We start from the raw sequence: 25,971 nt of genomic DNA on the forward strand, positions 1-25,971 counted from the left end.
GCCACGGGCTCGGCCCTAAACCATTTAAACTTTTAGTTTATTCAGGAACTGAAAAATGGGAAGGGGTTTCACTTAGAAATAACTTCATCCAAAATGTCACTGCTCCTAAGATAAGACATCTTGGTGGCCGTGGTCTCTTGTCATTCCTTCATAGAATCCCATGATGTCACGGCTATTACGGAGGATTCCAAGTGACTGGAAGCAAATCACATTGTCCCAAGTGCCGGTCGCTCCCTCTGTGAAGGGCTGACACACCCCAGCTGGGGCTGAGGCAGGGGTTAGGCCTGCACTGTCCTCCAGTCCCAGCACAGGGAGACCCTAGGAGCCTGCAGGGTGGTGGGAAGGATCAAGGATGTGTTCAAAGCCCATGGCCCCCCTCAAGATGTTTTGGTTTAAGCATGGGATTATTGTTCTCCCTTCAAAGCCCAACGATAAAAGCTGCTCAGGAATGCCCTGCAGGAGCATGAGGCTTTGATGCTGCTGAAATAAGGCTGCGACCCCCCCCCCCCACTCAATAAGTAACTCAGCCCATTCACAGACTCAGAACCAATACCTTCTTGAGTGGGAGGGACCTCAAAGTCTACACTGAGCCCAGCTTCCCACTTTGGAAGTACTCTGGGAACTTTCCAGAGTACTCTGCCAAGAGACTGCCAGCACCTGTTTACACCTCTTCAGGGGCAGGGCATGTGTCCCTTTATAAGAGCTACATGTTCCCCTTTGGATAGCATTGCCTTCTTGTAGTGAAAGGCCCCTTCCTGCACCATCTGTCTAGGGGTCCCAGCTCTGCAACTGGGGGCCTCTCCCTGCTCTCTGTCCACTGCTGCCCTGTGGAAGTTGGTGGCTAATGTCTGCTGAGCTTCAGGCTAGCCTTCCTCAGGTCAGTACGTGGCCGTCCCTCCCAGACGTGGTTGTAAGCCCTCACCCTCCTGTGCACAGGGGGCTCCTGAAAGAGTGAGATTCAGAACTAGAAAACCAAAAACCCCAACACTTCCATTGCAGACTGACCAAAGCAGAGCTGAATAGGGCTGTTGTCTCCCTGGCCTCCGGCGCTACTCAACACCATGGAACACGGAAGCCACAAGATGTTTGGGATTTCCTACCTCCTGCTTGGAAACTCCATCACATGCCAGTCTTCTCACCCCAGGGGCTTCTGCTCTATTCCTCCCATCGCAACATAAATTCTAGCTGGGGGCAAGAATTTTCTAGGTGTTTTGGAAATAGCCACAAAGTACAAACAATCATGTTGCCAGCTGTCCTTGATTTTGGGGGCTCAAGCTTGGGGACTCAGGGCCTGGGCTCCCTCAGCACTGAGTGCTGGGCATACCCCCACACAGGGCCGCTAGAGACAGAAGCCCATGGTCAGTGAGCAGTAGCAGTAGTGCAGATCTGTGTGCTGGGGCAGAATCCCAACCCCCATGTCACGTCAGGCTCTGCTGTTAACCACCGGTCATTAGGCTTGTGTCTGGGTAAGTGGATGAGGCCCGGGAAGCAGGTTGCATTGCAGCTGGGAGAGCTTTCCGGGCAGAGTGTGACCCCGAAGTCCCAGAGGTGACCTCTGGAGGACTGGGCAGTGTTTGCCTAGACTGTTCCTTAATGAGCTCACCCAGGCACATGGCTGGTGTCTTTCACCCACTCAGCAGCATTTATATTCAGCAGAGTAATCCTGGTGAAAATGATTCTTTCATTGCCTGCCTAACTGGACGAGCAAAGCCCTTAGGGGTTATTTGGACAAGAGTATAAAAGACCTCAAGAATGTGACCTGACCCAGAAAGAACAGGGGAAATAATGGAAGCTTCTGCTCAGTCTTTGGGGATTAAGTGGTGGGCATTAGGGGTGGGTGGATGACTCTGTAATGGGGCCTATTTCTTATGCACCGATAAGGGGCACAGTCTTACAACAGGAAGAACGAAGGGGAGTTACCCTGCTCTGCAGTGTGCTGGGAAGCTGGGCGGGCTGCATGCACTTAGAGAAATGCTGTTTACTCTCCCCTGCAACACAGAGGCATGACAATGGGAATTACTGTCTGTGCTTGGGGGATGTGTGTGGGTTTGTGTGTGTGTGTGTGTGTGCGTGTGTGTGACCTGATCATTATGCATTTGATGGCCTGAAAGAGTAAGGAGGCTGTTTTCCCTGTACAGTGGTGGGGAGACCTAGAAAAGAATCAAATTTAGTCTTCCAAAGTCCAACTTGAATCATCTTGCTGATCAATCCTGCTCTGCCCCCTAGCACCTCCACACCCCCAGGCAAACAATGACATTGGGCTAGAGCTACACAAATAATTCAGACATTGGGAAATAAAGTGCCAAGAATTATGGTGTCTCCCAGATTCCCTAACTGGGGAAGAAAATGGAAGAGAGCAGATCACTTAGGGTCAGATGACTTGTCTCTGCTCAGGAAGACGGCTCAGGGTTTCCCTGAAGTAGGGAAGGAGGTGGACACTGAAGAGGTGAAAATGTAAAGTCATTCTAAGGGAAAGCCATACATCTGAGGATGAGCTCTGGTCAGCCTTGGGTCTGTGTAGAGGAAAAGCTGACCTGATCTCAGTCTCTGCCCACAGACAGGGACCCTTCTTAGTAGCCACTACCCTGTCGTGTTCGCAGCCACTTTCAGCCAAAGGCTGCAGTCCAGGCTGTAATCTTTGCAGCTATTTCAAGGGACCAGTAGCAGAGACGTTGTCTATGTATGGACGAAGCCCTTCAGGCCCTGCTGGAGATTTGAGTATCTGCTGGCTTCCAACAGGCCATGGACAGTCAGGGCCAGAGGCAGAGCAATTTCAGTGCCTCTGGAGCCTGGAGAGTTGGTTTCCAGGGCTTCTTGATGGATTTATTTCCCAACTTCTATCCTGAGCTCCTAGAACTGAGGCTGGCACAGTTTAGACACTCCATGAATTTTTATTGAATTGATCAATCAAGTAATATATAATGAGTTAACTTCTCTGCCTAAGTAAGCATAGCCCGAACATCCCAGACTTTTTTTTGGTGACTTGTAAAATTGCAGGGTCTTGGAATTAACCATTCTTAGTAAACATTATGGAAAAGCATTAGTTATATCACCATTGAAAACTTTAGTGGTAGTATGACTTTTTCATTTTGCCTCAAATCTGCTCTATTTGCTGGTAAACAAAAATCATTATATAGGAAACACTTTTTAAAATTACTTTATGATTCTTTTTAGAGTTCTTTATGTGTTCACATGTGAACATGGCATTTGATTTTTGCAGAAGGCTTTGGGGATATGAAGGGTGATATGGTTTTGTTTGTGTTTTACAGTTGAGTGATGCTGAGGCTAAATGTTTCCCAAATCCACAGAGCTGAGAAGGAACCAACCTGGGATTCCGTGCCTGATGCCCTTCGACTGCCCCAAGCTGGGGAAGCTGAGCCATCAAAGTGTGTAATTTTCCTTTTGTTCTACCAGATGAGAGGTGGCACTCAAGCTGGTCCTCATGGAAATGCTGTTATAAGTCAGATGCAGGCCCTGAACAGCTCTGCAATTACCAGGGAGAGGGTATAATTTGGGGGAACTCAGCCTGGGTGGGCTTTATTCTGGAAATCTCACTTGTGATGAGCTCTGCTATTATCAGACAAGATTATCTGTGGGAACCAAAAGAAGTTGTTTCTGGCCCTGGCTCTGTCCCTGACTCAGAGGCAGGCTGCAGTCTGTGCTCCCTGGATTCCATGTCTGAGGCTGTCCCTCTGTGAGCTCAGTGTGAAAGCTGCAAGTGAAACACAGTCATGATGGTCCCGGAGGTGACAGCTCCCCTCCCGCCCAGGTCCTGGTGGTGACCCTCATCCCTACCCCGCCCCCACCACTGCCCAGGTCCTGGACGGTGCTCCAGCCCCACTGTGAAATCCAGGCTGAACCTGTCAGCCTGCGTCACTTACCAGCAGTTATTTGCTGCTGGAAGATATTCACTTCAAACGCCAGCCCTGCTGGGCTGAGCTGTGACTCAAATGGGAAGGTCAGGTGTGCCTTGGTGTGGATGGCTGTCTCAGTGTTGATTTTTGCTGAGGTGCTCTGAGTTTCTCTGTCCAGTCTCCTAACCTGTGAAATGGGTGTTAGAGTGGCTCTGGGTGATATCCTCACCGGCTGGAGGAGGACAGACTCGTGTCAGGCTCCTGCTCTGTACCCTGTGAGTTAGATATTCTTATCCCCATTTGCAGGTGGAGGGATTTACACATAGAGACACTTATTAACTTGTGAGAGGAAAACAGAGCTGTCCCTGACGTTCGGAAGCTGGCTTTCCATTCACAGCTAGCTCCTCTCCTAGGGACATAGAGAACCACACGGGATACCCACAATATACACAAGGCTACTCGGAGACCATGGTAAGATGAGACAAAGCAAGTCTGCTTCATACTTTTGCCCAAGCACAGACAAAAACAAAGTCTCTGTGCCACCCACCCACAAAAGACTAAACACCCCCTCTCAGCCAAAATGAATGACTGCTACTTCCTTACCTACTATAGCTTTATTCTTGTGGTCATCTCCCCTGATTCTAGACAAGATTTATTAAGACACGCAATCATAGAACTGCGCTCACTTCCTTACAGCATCCAATGTTAAAGCAAACTCCCGCTTCCTTACACTCCCCCAAATCACTCAACCGAACCCAATCCTATCACAGGTTCTTTCTATCACCCTCTTATGAAGACACCCCTGGTGTGTGCTCTCACTCATGCGATGAGCAGTGAACCAAACTTCTTGGACCACAGGTGTGTTCTTGGTGGTTTCTGCTGGAGGGTGTGGACCCCCGTCTAGGGTTCCACAGTTGGTGAAGGATGATGGCTGGATTCAAACTCAGGAATCGGCTTTTCAGATTCCAGAGCCTGTATATTACCACATGCACCTCCTGTCTGGGACAGTGGCAAGAACGAGTAGTCTCAGCACTGAGATAGGCTTCAGTCCCCAAGGGACATCCCCAGTCGGAGGGAAGATCAGAGTCCCAGCATCCACTCGTGATGGCCTTGACTGTGATATTACACTCAACTTCCCATGTGCTCAGAAACCATCCAAGCTAGGTGGCTTTCTGCTTGCTGACTGTTTGAAAGAGGAGACAGTGAAAGCAAACACCCCTCATCTGTCATGTGGTCATACCCCTTGGACAGGCCAGCAGGCCTGGTGATGCCCACAGCCTGCACACTGGCTACCCCACTCAGCTCCACTGCCCCGCCTTCTCGGTGCCTGGCACATGGGGGCTTCCATGTGTTCTGTTGGCAAGGACAGCTGAAATCCCTTTCCCAGTATTGTCCTTTGTTCCTGATGATGTCTCTACAACACTGTCCTTGATCCCAGCAAGACACTGGCCTGAGATTTAAGGAGATGACAAGTCACTCTCAGACCCCCTGAACCCAGCAGTCCACGAACCTGATGGCTTTGACCTAGACTTTGGCATAGCTCCCACCTGAAAGTATCTGGTGCCAATACCAAGGAATTATCTTGCCTTGGCAGCTGCTAGGCTAGCAACAATTGCTATGGTCACCCTTTACCAGCACTATTTACAAAAGATTGTACTGTGCCAGGACTTTTAAAAACACGTCTTTGATCCTCATTAAAAAACCCTATAAGGTGGATGTTGGGAAAATATAAAAAATTGATGAGGGCCCCTCGATGTTCAGAGTATTGCCGAGTACCTGGTGTGGGCAGGGCTGGCGGCCATCCATGTTGAGTCTCCGCCTTTCCCTTCTGACCCTTGTACTCTGGGCTGCAGCCATCGCAAGAGGTGTTCTGGGCTTGAGTTTAAGGACTAACGGCTCTGGTACAAGGTGCATTTGAAGACACCCCGGGAAGCCACTAGGGCGGCTGCTCCCAGCTCTGAATAAAGCTTGTTATTTCTTCAGCCCTGGCTCCCAGGACCTTTTCCTATTACCTAGCTCCTAGACCTGCATGTGGAGGATATGTGAGCCAGTCTGTACAACGGGCTCAAGGGGTCTGTGAGACCTAGCCCTAGCTTAGCAGTGGATATCATTATTGTCATTTTACAAATGAAGAAACTGAGACTCAAAAAGTTTGATACTAATTTAAGCTGACACAGCTTTCAAGTGGCAGAGCCAAGATTTGGATGCAGATCTGTCTCCTAGCCACTCTACTTAGCCTCTCTCTCCAGATTCTGAGCATCTGGGTGTCCTACATACACCCTAGTGCTTGCACAAATCATTCAAGATTGTGGCGGATGCTGGACTGTGCCAAGACCTCCACTTAGGACGGAGGACTTATTCCCCGGTTATTGGGACGGCTGCTGGCTGACAGCCTTTCTAAGGACAGCTGCCCTCTCGAGGTTATGCCCTATCTTGGGGGCAGAATGACTAGTGGATGAAGAAGGTATAAAGGCCTGGCCCTTGCCCTGAATGGTGATCATCCCAGTTGCAGACTTCCCTGTGGGGTCAGCTGAGGCCCCATCCTTTCCCTCTGCCCCATCCTGCTTCTCTCTTGTCCCATGGGAGTTCATCCCAAGGTACTTCTTAGGAATCTTCCTGCACACTGCTCTCCCTCACAGAGTCTGCTTTCTAGGGAACTCCCCTGCACAGGGATGTTTTGTAAGATTAGCTGGGGGTTTCCCATTCACCTCTTGTCTTCTGTGTGCAGTCGTGATGCCCGAGGAGGTTGTGATGCCCAGCAGGAGGCACGGGCATTCCTGAGTCCTTGGCTTTACTTAGTGTGGGCTGGAAACAGAGGAGGTGTTCAATGGGCTTTAGGCTCTTTCCTGTTTAAAAGAATATATCTGCCACAGAGGTCTCTAAAGCACCATAAATCATTAATGATGCCTCAACTAGAGTAAGCAGTGTGGTAATTAACATATCATTACCCAGTTCTACAAATTCATCATCTATTTAGTTCTGCTAAATAGATACACCAGTCTCTGTGCTAGAGGCTTAGGGAGACAAAGAGGAATAAAACCTTTTCTGCATTTTGAAGAGCTCACCATCTAACAGGAAGGTTGACATAACTCAGTCATAATAAAAAATATGATGATGACACTTTCAAGCATCCAGACTCTGGTTGAAAAAGTTGAATGAAGAAAAAAAAATAGGCCATTATAATTTCATACTTAATTCAATGAGAATTATGCATAGGCAAAGGAGGAATGTGGCCGTCCAGAGCTATCACAGAGAGCAGCATGATGTGGGAGCTCGCTCAGCTTCCTGCCAACATCTGGCAGCCTCCAACTGCAACCTCGTGGTGTTGAGGCTGCCTAGAACCTTTCTGGAAAACTTCTTTGGCATGATCTGTGTGTGAAAGAGGTTGCAGGGTTTGTCCACTTCAGGCTGCCCTTTCAACTTCTTAAGAGTTATTGCTTTTAAATAATTCGTACATTATATCTCTTTCCTCCTCACATGTCTGTGATGGCTCCCCTTCCACCCCATTGCCTTCTGGATGAAGTCCAATCTCTGTTCTTCTGTCCTTCCCCGAAAGCTTTCCTTTATGGTCCAATCTGTTCACTGCTGCACCTGCACCTAGGAGACCTTTTAAATAGTCCTGGCCTCCTGGCCTTTGCTCGTGCTAGTTACTTTCCGGGAATACCTCCTTGCTTCTCTTGACTAGCCTAACAAGGCACGTCTCCCAGGCCAGCTAAAATGTTACCTCTCCTGTAAATGCTTTCCTGAACACTTCAGTCTGAAGCCACCTCTCACCTCTGGGAGGTCTCACATTCTTGACTCTTCCTGGGACAATAAAGGTCTTGTGCTGGCCCTTCATTCTGGCCTTTGCCTGCCACGTTAATGTGCCTGTCACTCAGTCTTCCGGGTGTCTATGCGTCTCCCTAACAGGACCTTGAATGAACCTGGAAGGGTCGGGCTTGGTGTCCTGAGAGGTATCCTGGAGGGCCCTTTGGGGAGCGGCACTGCTTGCCTGTTGTGGTGTGATTTTTAGGGCCACAGCTAGAGAAAAGGAGCTGCCCCTCATCTCTTTATCAAGATTTGGTAAATTTACCTCCTCCACACATTGAACAGAATCAGTCCAGCTACTTTGGGGGAAAGAGGTAGCATGTTTCACTGTTGAGAATAAATTAATTCACCCGCCCCCCCCCCCCCACTTTTTAAAGGATAGCAATAAATCAAAAGGGAGGGGGAAGCTTGCATGTGACTGTGTTGGTTCTCTGGGAACAGTGTAATCCGGCTTCAATCCCAAAAAAGGAGAGGGGATGTATTTTTCAAAATGCTACTGGCCTTCAAAGTTGGAGTTCAGTTCAGTTTTCTCAAAAAATGAAAGTGACCCATGCAGACGTCTGTATGCTTACGTGTGTGCACGAGTATGTGTGTGTGTAAGGGTGCTTGGCTGTGCGTGGTGTGTGCGTCCAAATGTCTCATCATGGGCTCTTGCACTTCAGTTAGTCTAAAACAGACCTGGAACAGTACAGCCAGAATCCTGAAGGAATGCCCAGGCCAGTCCTTTGCCATACGGGGAGGAAGCAGACCCACGGTGGAAGAGGACTTAATAAGGACATGGGGGGTCAGCAGCACCCCAACTCATTATGTTAAAAAGGGAGACACAGCAACCCGCAGGAGCACACCCTGCTCTCCCTGGCTCCCAAACTGCCTGGGGGTGTGCCCTGGTATTGGGGGTTCTGCCAGCACATTTGGCCATGGGGAGGGCTCTGAACTAAATTGCTTCATGGTCTTTGCTGCTTTAGTAAAAGCGGAAACCATATGCTCCTCTACCCAGCAGGGCCCGGAGGACTGGCTCTGGCTACTTCTGGAAAGATCTCCCGCCTGCCTGTCTGGGTACCAAGCTCAGACCCTGAATGAGGCTCATTCTTTTCTGGGGCTGCTGTTTTTCTCTCCTATTAGTTCCTTGCCTTCCCCAGACAGCCAAGAGGAAACCAAAGTTCCCATCACTGTGCAGAGCGTCTCCTGGCATTTTCTCCTGAGAACACCCACTAACCTTGCGGTGGGAGGACTTTATTTTTTTGTGCGAGAACTTTATTTGAATCTTTTTTAAAAAATATTTTATTGAATCAAAATTGATTATATATATTTTTGGGGTTCAACATTGAGACATGTTGATCAAATCAATATTACTAGCATGTATATTATTACAAATCATAATTATTTTTATACCCCTTGTCCAATCTCTCCCCATCCCCCTTGCGCTCCCCCTCCACCCTCTAATTACCCTGGATTACTTCTCTCCTTCTGAAAGAATAATAGTTACTCTCTTGATCTGTTGCCTAGATGATCCGTCCAATGCTGAGAGGTGTGATCAGGTCCCCCAATATTATCATAAAGCAGATGCTTCTTCTGTCACTCTGAAACGGGCTTTGTGTAGAGAGACGTCCTCTTCTTTTCTTTATCTCTGCTGGTGACTCTCCTTATGTCAATGCACTCCAGTGGCTGGTAGACTATCTGTGTGGTGGTTGTGGCATCTAGACGCTTTCACGGCAGCCAAGGTTATTGTGGTGGCTGCGGTGGGCCACCCACATCGAGGTGATGGTTTTGGCATGCTCCTTGGTGCTGGTGATGTGCCTGGTTGTGGGGTGTGTCTGGTCCCTACTCCATGCCTCATGTCCACTGGCAGGCCCCAAGGCGCTGGTGGTGTGCCTGGGCTGGAACTAATTTTTTGTCCTTTGCTTACTTCTAACACAGGGGAACTTCCTGTGGGAACCTGTACTTGAGCTGTGTTGTTGAGCTAAATTGCTACTTTGCTGCTGATTCCCTAGGGAAGGCTTTTTGTGCAGCTCAGGGTTTAATGGTTGACCTTGAAGGTACTTCCTGCTCTCCAGAGACCTGGTGCACCGGGGTTGTGTAGAAACTCTGGTCTGGGCCTAAGTCTTTTCATCAAATTGTACCCCATGCAATTCTATATTCCTGACCAGTCTCTTCTGAGTGGTCCTACACTGATTGGGGGGGAGATCAGCTGTCCTTGCTGTGCCCCAGTTTTCCCCCAATGGGCCCATCTCCCCCACCACCCCTGTTTCAAACACTTCCCATGGGGCCGGTCCTTGCGATGACTCACCGGCCTCTGAATGGCCCCCCTTTTTCAGCTGTTCTGGCTCCTTGCTCCTGCATGGGTCCACGGGAACCCTATTAGTGGTCTTGCTGTCCTGGGGGCCACCAACGTCCTCTTCTCCCCTGCTGCCTCCAAGTAACTCCATTTGAAGGCACAGCTATGGCTTCTGCTGGCTCGTGCTCTATGCACTCAGCAGCTTCATCATTAAAGTGGCCCCCGCCTGAAATGCTCAGAGCAGTTTTTTCTTTCTCTCATTGTGGCTTCTCTCCCTTCATGAACTCCAAAGGTCTCTCCTCCTCTTCCCCTGAGCTCCAGCAACCTCAGCTTGGCTGATGTTACATTTTTATAGTTGTAAATTGGTTGATTTGTGGGAGAGAGTGATGCTGGGGACCGTCTATTCTGCCATCTTGACCAGAACTATCTTTTGTGGGAGAACTTTAAATCAGCATTTTACTGCTGAGGAGTCAGAGGCTCAGAGAAGGAAAGAGACTTGTCCCAGCCTTGCGATGGTCAGCACCGCCAACCTCAGCTGGCTGTGGAAACTTGAATTTCATGTAGGAGAGAGACTTGATGGGGTTTCCAAGGGCTTGGCTCAGGATGAGGAGCCCACCATTTCTGCCTCTGCCTGTCTCGGTGCTTGGGAGGATGTCTATGTAAGGGGAACCAGTCAGAGAGGAGGTGCACAGGTGTTCTGAGATCTCCCCAGAACACTCTGGCTTCCACAGGTCATAGGTGAGAAAAGCTTCTAGGGGCCAGGCCCGTGCTAGGTGCACACACATGAACCTCGACTGCCATGACAGTCATGCCAGGTGCAGAGCATGCAATCCCTTCTGTAGCAGAGCGAGCCATGCAATTCTGAGATAAACATCTGAGGGAGGTCAGGGACAGCTCTGCTCACTTATGACCATGTTCGGCCAGCATTTATGAGGACCATGCTACCCATCGTGACAGCAAAACAGATGTTGTGGGTGTTACAGCAATGACAGGCTCTTAGGACCTGGTTAGAGGTTGGGGCTGGTGGGAAGAATACCAGGTATAGTGGATTGAATTATGTCCCCCCAAAACTCACTGAAGTTTGAATTGTGTCCTACAAGTGTTATGTATTAGAAACGACCCCCACTGTGACTGTTAAGTGTGGAGATCCTATTATGGTAATTGAAAGGTGGAGCCTTGAAAAGGTGATTGGATTGTAGGACCCTGCCTACTGAATGGATTAAAAATGGTGGTCAGGGGCGTGGTTCTGAGGTCTTTAAAAGAAGAGGAGAGTCTGTCTGTCTCTCTCTCTCTGCTCCCACCGTCTTGCAATGTGAGACCCCTGGGTCACTGTTGCCATCACCAGATGGACTTTGGACTTCCCAGGCTCAGAAACTGTAAGCAATAAATTTTGTTTTTCTTTACAAATCACCCAGTTCTGTGTATTTTGTTATAAGTGACAGAAATGGATTAATACACCAGGTAAGGCCTGCAGCAGAATTGTCAGTAGGGCAAAGGTCAGGAGAGGTATTTCCTGTACACGTGGCCAAGCTCTGGAGATGGCCTTGCATCCAGGTGTGCTCTGTCCTTGCCCCTTTCTGAAGCCCTGGTGTTGTGTCTGATCCCGGCATCTGGCAGGCAGAATGAGCAGACACCCCAGCAGTCAGGAGAGGGTCCAGGATGGTGTTTGGGGAAAGCCACAGCTGATACGGCCTGTTACAGACTGAGTGTTTATCCCCCTCCCCCGCCATTCATATGTTGAAGCCTTAACCCCCAATGTGATGGTATTGGGAGGTGGGGCCTTGGGGAAAGGATTAGGTTAAGATGAGGTCAGGAGGGTGGGGTCCCCATAATGAGGTTAGAGTCCTTATAAGAAGAGGAAAAGAGCTCTCACTGCTCCCTGTGAGGACATGGTGAGAAGGTGGTCACGTACAAACCAGGATGTGGGCCCTCACCAGAACCCAACCATGCCGGCACCCTGATCTCAGAATTCTGGCCTCCAGAACTATGAGAAATATATTTCTGTTGTCACCCAGTCTGCTGTCTTTTGTTATGGCAGCTCCAGCTGATTAAGAGCTGTTCCTATAATCTGAGTTCTGGGGGAACTGAGCTGGTGGTGGGGGCATGAGTGTCCAGCAGGGAGGGGTGAGGGTGGGGTAGTGGGGAGGGGGTGGGGATGAAGCAGACAGGGCCATTCATAGGAGTCAGAATGCACCGGGCCTCTGGATCTAGCTGTGCCAGCCTGGCAACCTGGGGGAGACGGGTAACCTCCTCAGACAACCTGCTTTAGAGGGAACAGTGGTTTCTGGACCAGACGTGCAGTTTAGCTCCCCACTGTGTAATTAAAACATAAGAAGCAATGGGAATGTGGGCTGGGGGGGCCTGCCACTCAGCTCCCTGTCTGTGGCAGTGGCTGGCCCATGTCTGGCTATGCAGCCACTCAGCAGACTCAGTGCTCCTCTCAGAGCTTTGTTTCCAGGAAGTTGAGTGGTGGCAGAGGAATGCTGGGGTCTTCTTGGTGCACAGAGGGCTCAGACCTTCCCTCAGAGCCTTTGCTGGGAATCTTCCCCAGCTGAATGCTGGCACCTGCTTTCTTCCTCAGCTGAATTTCTGGCTGTGAGTCCTTGTGGCTGAAGGGCCCAGGACCAGGGCCTCCTGACTCTGGCAGTTTTGCCCCAGGTGGCATCAGAGTACTGATTTGGTCTCCAACTTGAGGACGTGGAAGGAAGCACTTCCTGACAGGCCATCCAAAAAGGATCCTGGCTGGGCAGTTGAGCCCTGTGTCAGGTATATGGGAGGTCGTACAGCCCTGTGGGGTTTCTGATCCGAGTGAAGATAGGTTTCTTCCAGCTAGAAAGCCCTGCGTTCTGTGAGCTGCCCTTTGGGGAGCTCAGCAGAACTGATTCTGAACTTCTTTTCTACCTGCAGCATGAAGGTGCTTTTTGTGGACTTTAGAAGTCTAAGCAGCCTGTTTGAAGATGCCTTTGAATGGCTGAAAGAGGACTGGGGAGGGGGACTGAGAAGAGGGAGAGAAAGAGGGTAATAGGGGAGGGGGATTATATTGAACTAGGATGGTGACATTTGAGGAGGAGCTGGCCCAAACTTGGGGCCCTGGACACCCAGGCAGCCCCAGTTTCTACGTTTTTGACTGGCAGCTCAGATACCCCCTTTTCTTGTACCTTTTAGGAAATGAAAGACACTTAAGAATTCAGGCATTTGGCAAGGGCTGTGGCCCACAGACGCAGCCTCTCTCCTGCCCCTCCTTTCAGCCCTGCAACTGGCCCAGCCTTCCCCATAAGCACCCACTTCCTTCCCCTCCCGGGCTCCGGCTCTGGGAGCACACCCAGAAGGATGTCTCCAGCCCAGCAGAAGTGCGTCCACGTGAGGACAAGCTTGATCAGATCTGAGAGCCTGCTCCTCCAAGCTGCATGGGAAGCAATGACAGATTCAGCAACATTTAAAATGCTAGGTGCAGCTTTTTAGTAGACAGATAATGGTGTCCCACCAGCCTATCCAAACTATTCCCCACCCATGTTTTATACAGGTAGGGAGACTGGGGCCTGGAGAGGTGAAAGCTTCTGCCCCAGGCTGTATATCAGGGTGGGAGCAGCTTGGTCCTGAGATTCCTGGGCAGGATGCAGGCCCATTGCTACTGAGCCCAAGCTGTTTTGCCATCACAGACCCTCCTTGCCTTAGTCTGTTTTGTGCTACTATAACAGAATACCTAAGACTTTGTAATTTATAAAGAAAAAAAATTATTTCTTACAGTTCTGGAGGCTGGGAAGTCCAAGATCAAGGGTTGGCATCTGGTGAGGGCCTTCTTACTGCATCATCCCATGGTGGAAGGGGAAGTACAAGAGAGCACAGAGCGAACAAGGGCAAGAGGAGGCCACGCTCACTTCTATCAGGAACCTATTCCTGTGATAATGGTGGAAGCTTTGTGGCCTAATCACCTCTTAGTGGTCCCACCTCAATATAGCCACAATGGTAATTAAATTTCAACATGGGTTTGTGGGGGGACATTGAAACCATAGTACTCCCTCATGCATGCAGGCCACCTCTTGGGTGACTGGATGGTCCAGCTTTCTGAGCCCATGGGACTGAGGCCAGAGGGCTTCTGGCTCAGCATTCACAGCAGCATTTCAGAGCCAGACTTGGTTTGTTCAGGCCTTAGCCTGTCGTCTGGGTCCAGGTATGGAGGTGGCATGGACCCTACAGCCCCACCCATCTGCTCCTGAGTGCCAGCTCTGGGTCTCCCCTGTGGCATGGGGGCTCAGGCAGCCTTCAAAAGGTTTTTGCTGAAATGCAAAAGAGGCAGCACAATTGGGGGAAGGAGTCCTGGGCAGTGTGGAGAAATGGCTCTTCCCCTCTTCTGCCAGATCATCTCCCAGCCTGTGGCTCATCCTCTCCCTGCTATGCCTCGGGGTTTTCTGTTTCCTCGCTGAAGGGGCTGAATGGATGCCTGAAGCTGCAGGGCTGGTCTCTCTCTCTCTCATCGCTGTAGGAATCCCAGACAATAGATGGAGCAAACTCAGGTGAACCCTAGCCCTTTTTATTACTTTCTCTGAGGACAAAACTTGTAGGCCAAGGGGAAACCCAATTACTGTGCCCTATTGTCTTTTTTGAATTACTCCTTAATCTATCTATTTAAAAAACAACCTCAGGCAGGATCCTAAATAAATGGGCTTCAAGCAAGGGAATTATCGATGTGATGATGTGATTCATTCTCCCTCAGGGCAGAAATGCAATTTATGTTTCAGCAGAGGGCACAGCAACTTAACACACACACTGGGCCTCAGCACAGGGGCCACTCGTCCATTGTTCCCACGAGGAGGAGGCAGAAGCATTCAGTGTAACTGCCTAGGGCTCTGACCCCATTGGGGACTTCTCTGGTGTTCCTGTAATGGTGACATCTTCACTAGAAAGGAGCAGGGCAGGGAGGCACACAGCCTGGCCAGGGGCCTCTGTCCTTTTCATGGAGACAGCAGGAGCTGCCAGCCTCAGGAGCCTGTGAAGATTTGCTGAACCCCCTCCTTCTTCCTTCCTTAACCCCCGTTGCTTGAGTCTGGCCCCAGATCTTGCAAGGAGAATGCTCCTGAGCACAGGGGGAGCTATTCCCCTAGTTTGCTGTGCCCTTGGCATAGTTGTGGGGGCTTGTCTGAGGGGGTGGGGCCAGGGGGTGGCAGTGATATTCCTGGGAGATCACTCGTTCCAGCCCCCTTGCAGTGAGGAGGGGCCGAGCAGCATTTCTGGCCTGTGAAGTATGATTTGAGGTAGTGAAGAGTCCCCTGTCATCCTCCAGTGTCCTTCGTCCCCTTCAGCATCGATCTCAGACAAGTTCATATGTTGCGACAGCAGAGCCCCAGATCAGAGCAGCCTGAACCATCAAGACATCACATAGAAGACAGCACCCTGGAGAGAGGCCATACCTGCAGCAGGCTTTGCGCGGGGAAGAAACTTGCTGAGACTTGGGTGCTGTTTGTTACCGCGGTATAATCTAGCCTGTCCTGGTGAATATATTGAGCCTGTGTTCCAGACTTGTAGGGCTGGAAATTCACCACAGCCCAGGCCACTGGGTTCATTGCTGAGCAGCTGTCAGTGGTAAAGTTAGTTTTTCCTTTGAACCAAATCTGCTTCCTGAAAACTCTATGTCCCACCCCAAATTGGTGAAGTTCATCCCAGGACTCTCCTGTTTTCTCTATACCGATGGTTCTCAAATTTTGACCTGCATCTGAATCTCCTGGAGGGCTTATTAAAGCAGTTTGCTGGCCTCTGTCCCCAGTTTCAGATTCAGTACATGTTATGAACTGAATGTTTGTGTCCCCTCCTGCCACCCCAAATTCATATTTGGAAATCCTAACCTCCGATGTGATGGTATTAGGAGGTGGGGACTGGGGAGGTGATGACATCATGAGATTGGGGCCCATGAGGCTTTCGGGAGCTCTTCTGCCATGCCAGGATACAATAGGAAGGCTGCTGTCTGCAGCCTGAACAGCGTCCTCACCAGAGCAGACCATGCCACACCTTGCTCTCAGACATCCAGCCTCCAGAACTGTGAGAACTGCATTTCTATCATTTATCAGCCACCCAGACAATGATACTTTGTTATAGCATCACAAACTAAGACGGTGAGTTTGTGGCAGGACCTGGAAGTTAGCATTTTAAATAAGTTCTCAGGGCTGCTGCTGCTGGTGGTCTGGGGCCCACACTGTAAGAATAACAACCCTCTACCTTCTGTTGGATCTGCCCTCACCCTGCCACGCCCCACAGAATGAAGCCCCATGCTCTGATGGCCCCCATGTTGGGCTGGGCTGGTCTGAGTCTGGCTGTGTCCCCTCCATGGACTGTGAGCCTCACTGCCAGGTCCCGTAGTGTTCATCCCTGTGGCCTTCAGGCCAGCACTGGCTGGTCACAGCAGTAAGGAGGTGCTCGGTGAAAATTTATTGTGTGCATAGATACTCAGAACAGGAGGAGTTCCTTGCTGTCCCCTCTGAAATCTCTCACGAATCTTCAGGGTCCTTGTACAGAGACCCCTGGGGAGCTCCCACTACCCACCCTGTAGGCATCAGGGCTCCCTCCAGGATGGCTCTTCACCTGGGGCCTGAGGTGTGTGTGTGGGGGGTGGGTGCCCTGGCTATTCCTGTAAAGATCCAGCGTGGCAAGCCTGCTCTTGCAGTCGGATCTGTGGATGACTTCCCCTGTGCTCACATGGGCCAATTCTGACTTCTGGGAAGGATTTTGCTGTCTCGATTTTTGCAAACACAGACAGGCTAGCTCATGCTTGGCTGCATTGCAGATGGCGTGGTCTCCGGCTTCCTGGGGGGTCTGCTGGGCCTGGTCTTCAGCTTTTCTGTCTGAAGTCGATGCGTCACATCTCAAGGCGCTGCCTCCTGTGTCTCGTGCCTGGCCAGGGCTCACAGCAATGAGGCAGCCAATGCTGCAGACTCTGATTCCATTCCTGCTGGGCTCCAGCCCTCAGAGAGCCCTGGCGGGCTGTCGCCAGGTTGGGCCACACCAGGAGCAGCCTGTCAATACAGGCCTGTGATGGTTAGGATGAAAGGCTACGAGGCCAAGTTTGGGGTGTCTCACCCTATCCCCAAGTGGGGGCCGACCCTGCTAGAAGTGCCTGAGGCCTTAACTCTCCCCCCTACACCCTCCTCCCCTGCTCTTACCCCCTCCACCACTTCTTCTATTTTTAAATTTTTATTATGAAAATGATTCAATATACAGAAAAATTGAGAGGATAGCATAATAAATCCCATAATTCACCACCTACATTTAACAATTGTTAACATTTTGCTATATTTCCTTTATCTACTTTCTTTTTGCTTAAGTATTTTAAAGGAAATTACTGACATATATTTTACCCTAAATACTTAAAAAGTTTTCTATATAAACATAATATCATTGTCACATCCCTCAAAATTAACACTAATTACTTAACGTCATCTCATAGTTAGTTGTATTAATATTTTTGCAATTTTTGCAAAAAATGTCTTTTGAGATTGGTTTACCCAAACTAGAATTCAAACCAGAGCCACATGCTGCATTAGTTTATACCTTATGTTAAGTCTCTCAGCCCTCTCGTATACTAGAAAGGGTTGAAGAAACCAGGCCAGCTACGCGGGTCATACCCGGTCTGGGGACCAGTGGATTCCCAGGCTGAGGGACAGGGAGAGTGGCCCTGCTTCCTCCTTCCCTGGCCATGGGAATGTCCTGCAGGCATCACACCAAAGAGGGGCAGGGTCGCCCGTGGGCCTGATGTGTTCCTGCTTTGAAGCCCAGAGCTCCAGAGAGGCTGTCTCTCCTGGGAAGCCACAGTGACATGCAGAAGGGGTGGGGGAAAATGGCACGGAATGAGAATAAAGTCTTTGAGACACTGTGGTTCCACCAGGTCACTCAGGGAGGGAAGAATCACCCAGTCTCTGGGGAAGGACCTTTGAAGATGAAGATCAGTGGCTCCAAGTCCATTAGGGCCTTGGGCATACTGATTGGTCTCTCCTGGTGCCTCTGATCCCTCTGTGAGGGCCAGGCCTGACATGGCCATAGCCTCCTGCACATATACTGTTCTCTTCGATGACGTGCTGGGCCCACCCTTCCGTTCCGAGGGTTTCCTCTCCAGTAGCAACTTCTCTTCTGCCTCTGCTTGTGTAGCTGTTGTCATTATTCATGCTGCTGCGGCAGCAGCTGTGACATTGTCCAGATCCCTTCCCTGGCTCCTAATTGGGCACAGCTCTCTCTCTGGCTCTGCCTGGATCCTCTGCTCCCACTTGTTCCGTGGCTAGGGCTGGCTTCCAGGCTCTGGCATATTCCCTGCAAACAGACAGAACTTCCCAAATCAGTCTTGCCATTCATGGTGAAGGGCCCGCCTCAGAAGCAACGTGTCAAACAGTGGTGTAAACGAGGAGATAGCATTATCTTTCCTTATCAGATGGGAAAAATTAGTTTAAAATTATAATATTCAATGCTGTCAAGGGTGTGGGGAAAACAGTCTCTTACTATCTTGGTAGAGTGTACATTGGTCGGCCTTTTGGAAAATAAATTGGCAACACCTATCAACATTAAACATGTCTTTCTGTTCGTTCTTTTATTCAACAAATATCTATTAAGTCCCTACTATGTGCCAGACACTATTCTCGGAGAGACAGCATGGAATCAGACAGATAAGTGAAAAGTATCTATAATTTTCTTGTGAAAATTATATTTTAGTGGGACAAGCAGACAATAAACCAATAAATATATATGTAATTTATAATAAATGCTGTGAATTAAAACAGAGTAAGGAGATGGAGTGAGTTCTGGTTCTTTAAGTCCTTTGGCCTAGGGATTCCATTTTCTCTCACAGAAAATGTTTACACATGTGCACACAGACACACACATACTCACACACAAATGTTCATAAGAGCAAAAAATTGTAAGCACCCTAGATGCCTAGCAAGGGAGGAGATGGTAAATGAATTGTCCATTCACAAGCAGATAATCTGCAGCAATTAAAAAGAACGAGGCTGCTGTTCATGTATCGACAAGGAAGGATCTGTGAGGCATGTTAAGCAAAAGCAAGATGTCTTAGAGTAATATATACAGCAAGATCTATATAAGTAAAATGATACTTACATATATGAAGCATCTTTAAAAGTTCATGGAAAGGTTTATAATATCTTTTAATTCTATTTTTCCACGAACTTTTTGAGTTAATCTTGTATATGTAAATGCATAGAAAAATGTCTAGAAAGACTCAGCGATTAATGGTGGTCTCCTCTGGAAGGAGGGGAAGGGGAAGGTTAATGTAAAATGGAACTTTCACTTTTACTCAAAACACTCCTGCATTGTTGGGGCTTTTTTAAAAAACCACTAACATATATTTACGTATTCCACGGGTTAAGTAAAAACAGAAAAACAAAATTCACATCAGAAATAGATGCTCTACATCGTAGCACAGATGACTTTCCTTGGGTTTTAGGATCCTAACTGAGAAAGTTAAATGGATCCTCAGGTTTATGAAATTGACTCTGACCTGCAGCTTTTGGTCCTCGGGGAGAAAGTGAAATGAACATTTCCTCCCTAAATCCAAAACGCTCAACAGCCCCAGCTGGCCCCAAACCACACAGTTGAAAGAGGTCAAGGAAAGGACAAGAAGAGAAGGGACTGCTTTTCCTGAACCGTGTGCTGGGCCAGAAGTTTCACTGCCTCTATAGGGCAGGTGATCCTACTACCATTTGGAGACGAGGACATTGAGGTTCAAAAAATTAAGTAGCCTGCCCAAGGTCACAGGGCTGCTGAGTGACAAAGTCAGGGTTTGAAATGACATCTGTTCAGCTCCAATGCTTGAGCTGTTTTTGTGTGGACGGTGGTGGTGTGGGCCACCCTTCACAACGGCATCTCCCCTCCAGGGAGGACCCAGCAGTGGGCAATTCCCTGTTTCTGCTTGGCTGACAAGTGAGGGCCCTCCAGCCAAATTGTGCATTGGCCATCTCTATACCCGTGCCAAAGGAGACCTGCTGGGCCCCTAGTCCTGGCTCCCGGTGAGACAGCTCCCAGTCTCTGGGAATTAGGGGCCCTGGGATTGCTTCTCTCCTGCAGTCACGGTCATCATAGTCACAGCTGAGAAATGATAGTATAATAATAGATAGAAGAATAATAATAATAATAGCTAATATACTAATAATATAATATAATTACTCTAAGTACTTTGCAAGTATTGATCCATTTAATCCTTTAACTATTCTAGGACTAGTCTCATCCCCTCTTGCAGACAAGAAAACTGAATTACAAAGCATTTCACTACCTGGCCCAAAGACATGCAGCTACAGAGGACAGGACCAGGATTGAAATTCCAGTAATCTTCAGAGCCTGTGCTCTTGATTTCTGTTGTGCCCGGTCCCCAAAAGCTGGTTAACACATGTAATACTCACTGTGTGCTAGGTGCTGTTATAAGTACTCAAAGTACTTTAACTAATGTTTTCAGAGATCACCTTAACAGGTAGGTAATATTAGTATCTCCATTTTACAGATAAGGAGACTAAGCCCAGAAAAGTCAGATCGCTTGTCCAAGGTTGCACAGCATGTACGTGGAGAGGTGGAATTGGAACTCACACACTGTGACTCCAGAGTCTGTGCTCCTAAACATTGTTCCATATTAACAGACAGACGCGAGACTTTAATGCTCTCGACATACACTTTCTATCTCTAGAGAAGAGCCCTGAGAGCACCTGTGGGGCATCTTGGCATTCGTGGGAATAAGAACTGGTAAGCCCCGATCTCCAGTCTTCTCCTGTTGTTGAGGAGCTAGTCGTTATCTGGTGCTGAGATGGACAGACTAGCCCTTTATGTCCAGCTGACGCCCCTGGTGACGGGCCAGCATGCTGCAGGCGTGCGGAGCAGCCGTGCCCCAGGATGAGTGAGTCCTTTCTGGGTTTGGAGTGGGGTGGTGGCATGGGGGGGGGCAGGGGCATTCAGGGGACAGACCACACGGAGCGATTCTCTCTCCTGCATTTCCCATTCTCTTTCTACCTCATTAGGGTGAAAGGACAAAAGCGATTCCAAGCAAATGTAGCAGAAGCTGTCCCCTGGCTCTGCTCCTGTCCTGGCAAGCGTGTAGATGGAGCCTTCCGACTCACTGCGCTCCAGACCATCTCCCACCAGGAGACAAGGCAAGTCCAGGGCCGGGAAGCTCACGGCAGCCTGAGTGGAGGCTGGCTGAGGAGCAGCTGCTGCTAGGCAGCTCCGTGCACTTCGAGGCTTCACTGGAAACTCATCACACTCTTGGCAAAAACACTTCCCTCGTTCAGTGGCAGGAGCTCGCATTTCAGAAAGCATCAAGCTGCTCTGAAAGGTGACAATAGTGTCTGTCAATTTCTGCACATAGAACACTGTTTCCTAAAGCAAGAATATTTTTCCTAGCCTTTGGAAATGCATGGACGCCCAGATCAAGGGCCGTCCCAGGGGATCCCTGGAGGAAGGTCAGCCAGTGGATGGGCCCTCAGAGGGCAGGACACTGTCTGCAGAGGGGGTGGAGTGCACACTGGAGCAGCTACCTCACTGCACCCCATTTGTGGGGTGGGGCAAGAGGCTGGGAGGGGGGGAGGAGGAATGTCCCTCAGTGGGGACATTCCTGAACCAGGCAGCAGACACAGCTGCTGCGGGCAGCAGCTGCAAAGCCCCAGAATGGGTCGGAGTGCGGCCCCTCCCTCCTTGGGCCTGGCAGGCAACGTCCTGCTCCTCCAGCTCCGTTGCTGGCTATGGTTGGCACTCAGTCCTCCCCCAGCGAGGCTTGAGCAGGTGGAGAGGGGGAGGGTGGCTTAGGAGGTGAAGAAGAGTAGGGACAAAAGTGCAGAGGTGGTGCTGTGCCCGGTGTTTGCGGGGCACTGAAAGGAGGACATGTTCATTATTTTGATGTATTTGTAACGTAAGCTGAACTCCTTCCTAAAGGGAGTGCTACTAGAATGGGGGATGCGTGTAGGGGAGCCAGGGCACGTGAATGCTGAGGAACCATTGAGAAGTTTGGGGCTGGGTTAGGGCAGGATCAGGAGGTGGTGAGTCTACAAGCAGCAGGGAGGAAAGCTGGCTGGGCGGGCACAGCAGAGGCTGGCCAATGGCTCACCAGTGGCTCAGGTGGCAGGCTGTTTTGGAATGAACAAGGAAGGGGGTGGTGTGAAAGGGGAGAGAGGAGCAGTGGAAGATCCAGGGCTTGAACAAAGCCTGCAGGATTTGGGGCACTCTGCTCCCAACTGCCTGGGTGCGACAATATCCTCAAGGCTGCTCCTGCCTTCTAGGAGCCTAGTGGACCCCCACGGGGCCTGGAGGATGTCTGGGTTATGCTCCACTGCAGTGACGAGGAGACTAGTGGAAATGTTTCTTAGGTGTAGGAAAGGTGAGGATTCCTGCCAGATGCCCTGAAGATTCGGGATGATGGAGTGTCCACGTGAGTGAGTCATTCCTGGGCCATGATGCTGAGAGGGGGCCTTGCCTGTAGCTGCTGCTCATGGTGTCCCCCCCAACATTCCTTTCTCAGGCCACCAGCCATAGCAGCTCCTGAGACTGGCACTGGTTGGGGTGCTGGCGTCTCAAGGACCAGAGCCCCATTCTCTTTCATCTTGCCCCATTCTCCCTAGGGCCCCACAGTCTTTATAATTTGGCCTTGACCATGGCCATAGTGGCAGGGTGGAGTGGAGGTCAGAGGAGAGAAACACTTTTCATTTTTCCCTGACAAGTGACCCCCTGTTCCCAGAGATGAATACAGGGCATTTCAAATATGTTTTCTAAGGTAGCAAAGCACAAGTTAAATTTTTAACAGGTGATCCTGATGGTTAACCCTTCAGCAGGAAACCCACACATGGTGCCTGAGTGCAGTGGGTCATCAGTGTTACCCATCCAATTCCCACTTACTGAGCACCTGCTCCGGGGCCAGGGGTGGCACTGGCACAGCTGATCTTTGTGTGTGTATGTGCGTGTGTGTGCGCATCAGTTTGTATTTTTAAAAATAGTTATTGAGATATAATTCACATACCATAAAATTCACCCTTTGAAATTGTATAACTCAGTTTTTTAAAGTATGTTTACATAGTTGTGCCATTATTACCACTATCTAATTCCAGAACATTTCCATCATTCCCTAAAAGAACCCTGTGCCCAGGAGCAGTCACTTCCCTCTCACTCCTCCCTTAGCCCCTGCAACCATAAATCCAAGTTTTATCTCTACAGATTTGCCTCTTCTGTAGATTTCATATAAATAGTATCATACAAAATGTGGCCTTTTGTGTTCCACAGAATTAAAATTTAGATAGAATAGTGTTTTCAAGGTTCTTGTATGTTGTAGCATTTATCAGCACTTCATTCCTTTTTATGGCTGGATAATACTGCATTGTCTGGATATACACCACTTGTTTATCTATTTATCAGTCGATGAACATTAGGGTTGCTTCTACTTTTGGGCTATTATCAATAATGCTGCTATGAACATTCATGTTTTCATGGGACCAGACATTTTCAGTTCTCTTGGACATATGCTTGGGAGTGGAATTGCTGGGTCGTATGGTGACTCTATGTTTAACTTTTTGAGGAACTGCCAAATCGCTTTTCACGGTGGCTGCACCATTTCTGCCAGCAATGCTCCAGGGTTCTAATTTCTCTGCATCCTCATTAACATATGTGATGTTCCTTTTTTTAAATTATAGCCATCCTAGGTGTGAAATGACATTTAATCTTTATAACCACCTTATGAAGGATATGCTATTAATTATCCACATATTACAGATAGGAAAATAGAAGTAAAAGCAATTAATTTGCCCACGGTCACATAGTTACCATATTACAAGCACTAGACTTTAGGGAGGGGTGGGGCCACACATCTCTTTTCTCTGATGCTAAAGTTCACCCACAGCCTACCTCTTGCAAGCAATAGTCTGGGCCCAGGCATTCTTCCTATTGGTGCAGCTCACATCTTGAGGGCACCCATACCCCTCCAATGTCTGCTTTGTGAAGAGTGTGCATGTGTGTGTGGTGGTGTGGGGGCAGGTGGTTCTGGGCTGGTCAACAGGGTTCATGTAAGCCAGGCTGATGCAGTAAGCCCTGCAGAATTTGCTAACACTTCCTTTGGGAGTCCAGAGGACATTGGAGAAGTCATGGCAACGGCTCCAGGCTTCTAGCAGCCAATTAGGCTGTATCATGACTGTAGCTGGCAAAGCTCAGATACAAACAGAATCAGGCACAAGGAGAGCTGGATGTGCAGGAAGGTGCTCCACGCCAGCAAAGTGTCCCAGTGCCTCCTGCCTCATCCCTCCTCTAAAGTGCTTTGCGGGCCTTGGGGGAGGCAGCTCAGCTTCCAGGATGGATGTTTATAAGGATTAGCTTCCCCAGACTCTTCACCAGTGGAGGTCAAACTTGGCAGTGAGCTCGACAAGGGCTAGTTTGACCACATTGGGTGCGAGAGCCTTGAGGATCTGGAGAGGAGGATGTGGTCCAGGTGGGCAGTGACATTGCTTGAACTTGCTTATACTTGAAGGCTCAGCAAGATCTTTACCCTGGGACCTGCCTCTCCCAGCAACTGTAGCTGCCCCACATCTCATCTGGGAAGATGCTGGGCTGGAGGTATCTGTGATGGACATGTGGAAGCCCATGTCCGGAGGCCAGGGCAGTCAGTTACCCTTCCTGGAAGAGGAAAAGAGGAGGAAGCAGAGCAGCGATGTGTGGCTGGAGGTCCAGCATGGTCTTTGCCTTCACAAAGTCATGGCTGGTTGGGTGGACAAGCACCCAGGACACGAGTGACCACTCTGTAAAGTGGAAGGTGGTCTGCACCAAGGGGCTATGGACATGCAGAAGGGCAGAGGATTTGGTTGAGGGTGAGAAGAGAAAGAAATAAGAAATCCTTCTTCGTGAAGGTGGCACTGGAGCTGGGCCTTGGAGGAAGGGAAAGGTTTCAATAGGCGAGAGTAGTGGGCACTCTGTCCCTTTGCCAAATGTGGGCATCACAGCAAAGAGCCCAGGTAAGCCAAGGCCCAGGGACAGAATAGAATGGGGGGGGTTCAAAGCCCCCAAAAAGCTGATGATGGATAAGTGGCAAAACAGAATGTGGATTCCATCCTCTAGAAGATTGGTAACAGGGGACCTGGGAGGGATTTTAACTGGGGATTAACTGGGGAGTGATAGTCTGATTTGTATTTAAAATCCTTTATTACAGCAAGGAGATTGGATTGGAAGTGGGGAATTCATAGCACTTTGTGAATTGTGTTTATGTGTGTGCATATGCACATTCAGTTGGTGTGTCCAGGAAGGGAGATGGAGAGGAAGCTGAAAGACCCAGAGGGGAAAGCCTGTGTCTCTTGGGGGATGGGGGTACTAGGACAAGCAATAAAGCAGCTGTGGGTGGGCTGGATAAGGGGATGATGTGTTTAGATGAGGATCTGCCAAGTTCAAGGTGCTCGTGTGCTGGTGTGTGGGCAGCAAGGTAGTCTCATCTACTATAGAGACATGGATTTGGTTATCACCTTTCAGGAAGTATTCCTGGTGTTGGGGTGTGAATGGAGCCCCATCTCCTGGGCATGGACATGTTTGGAAAGATCAATGTAGCAACAGGGAGAGCATCCTACGGAGTCCCCAAGAGACAGAAGAAGGCTTCCTGCCCTTTAAGGGGCTTTTGCTCGTTGTTCCAGAGGGTTCCAGATGACCAGGCAGGGTGCTGTGGGAGGGAAATGCCCACTCAGCAATGAAGACAGGGTCAGTACTCACTGAATACATGAAACACACATACACACCCCTCAAACATCTACCAGCTGCCTAAGTCCATGGTGTGTATCATAAGCCGTAGGCATCCACATCTCATGTTACAACCTGCCATCTGATTCCAGGTAACCCTCCTGCCACTTCACAACAACTCACAAGCTGTAAGACTCAACTTCCCACAGCAACCTTTAGTCTTTTTCAGGGTAAAGTGTCATATTTATTGTGTTCCCTATACATATTTTAAGCATGTGTAAAACTGTGCTACCCTTTTTCATAGGGTCTTTTCTCTGATGAAGGTTTTGAGTGTTCCCCTAATTTCATTTTTGCATAAGCCCTGTG

This window comes from Cynocephalus volans, chromosome 14 (assembly GCF_027409185.1).
Source record: "Cynocephalus volans isolate mCynVol1 chromosome 14, mCynVol1.pri, whole genome shotgun sequence".
Taxonomy (NCBI): domain Eukaryota; kingdom Metazoa; phylum Chordata; class Mammalia; order Dermoptera; family Cynocephalidae; genus Cynocephalus; species Cynocephalus volans.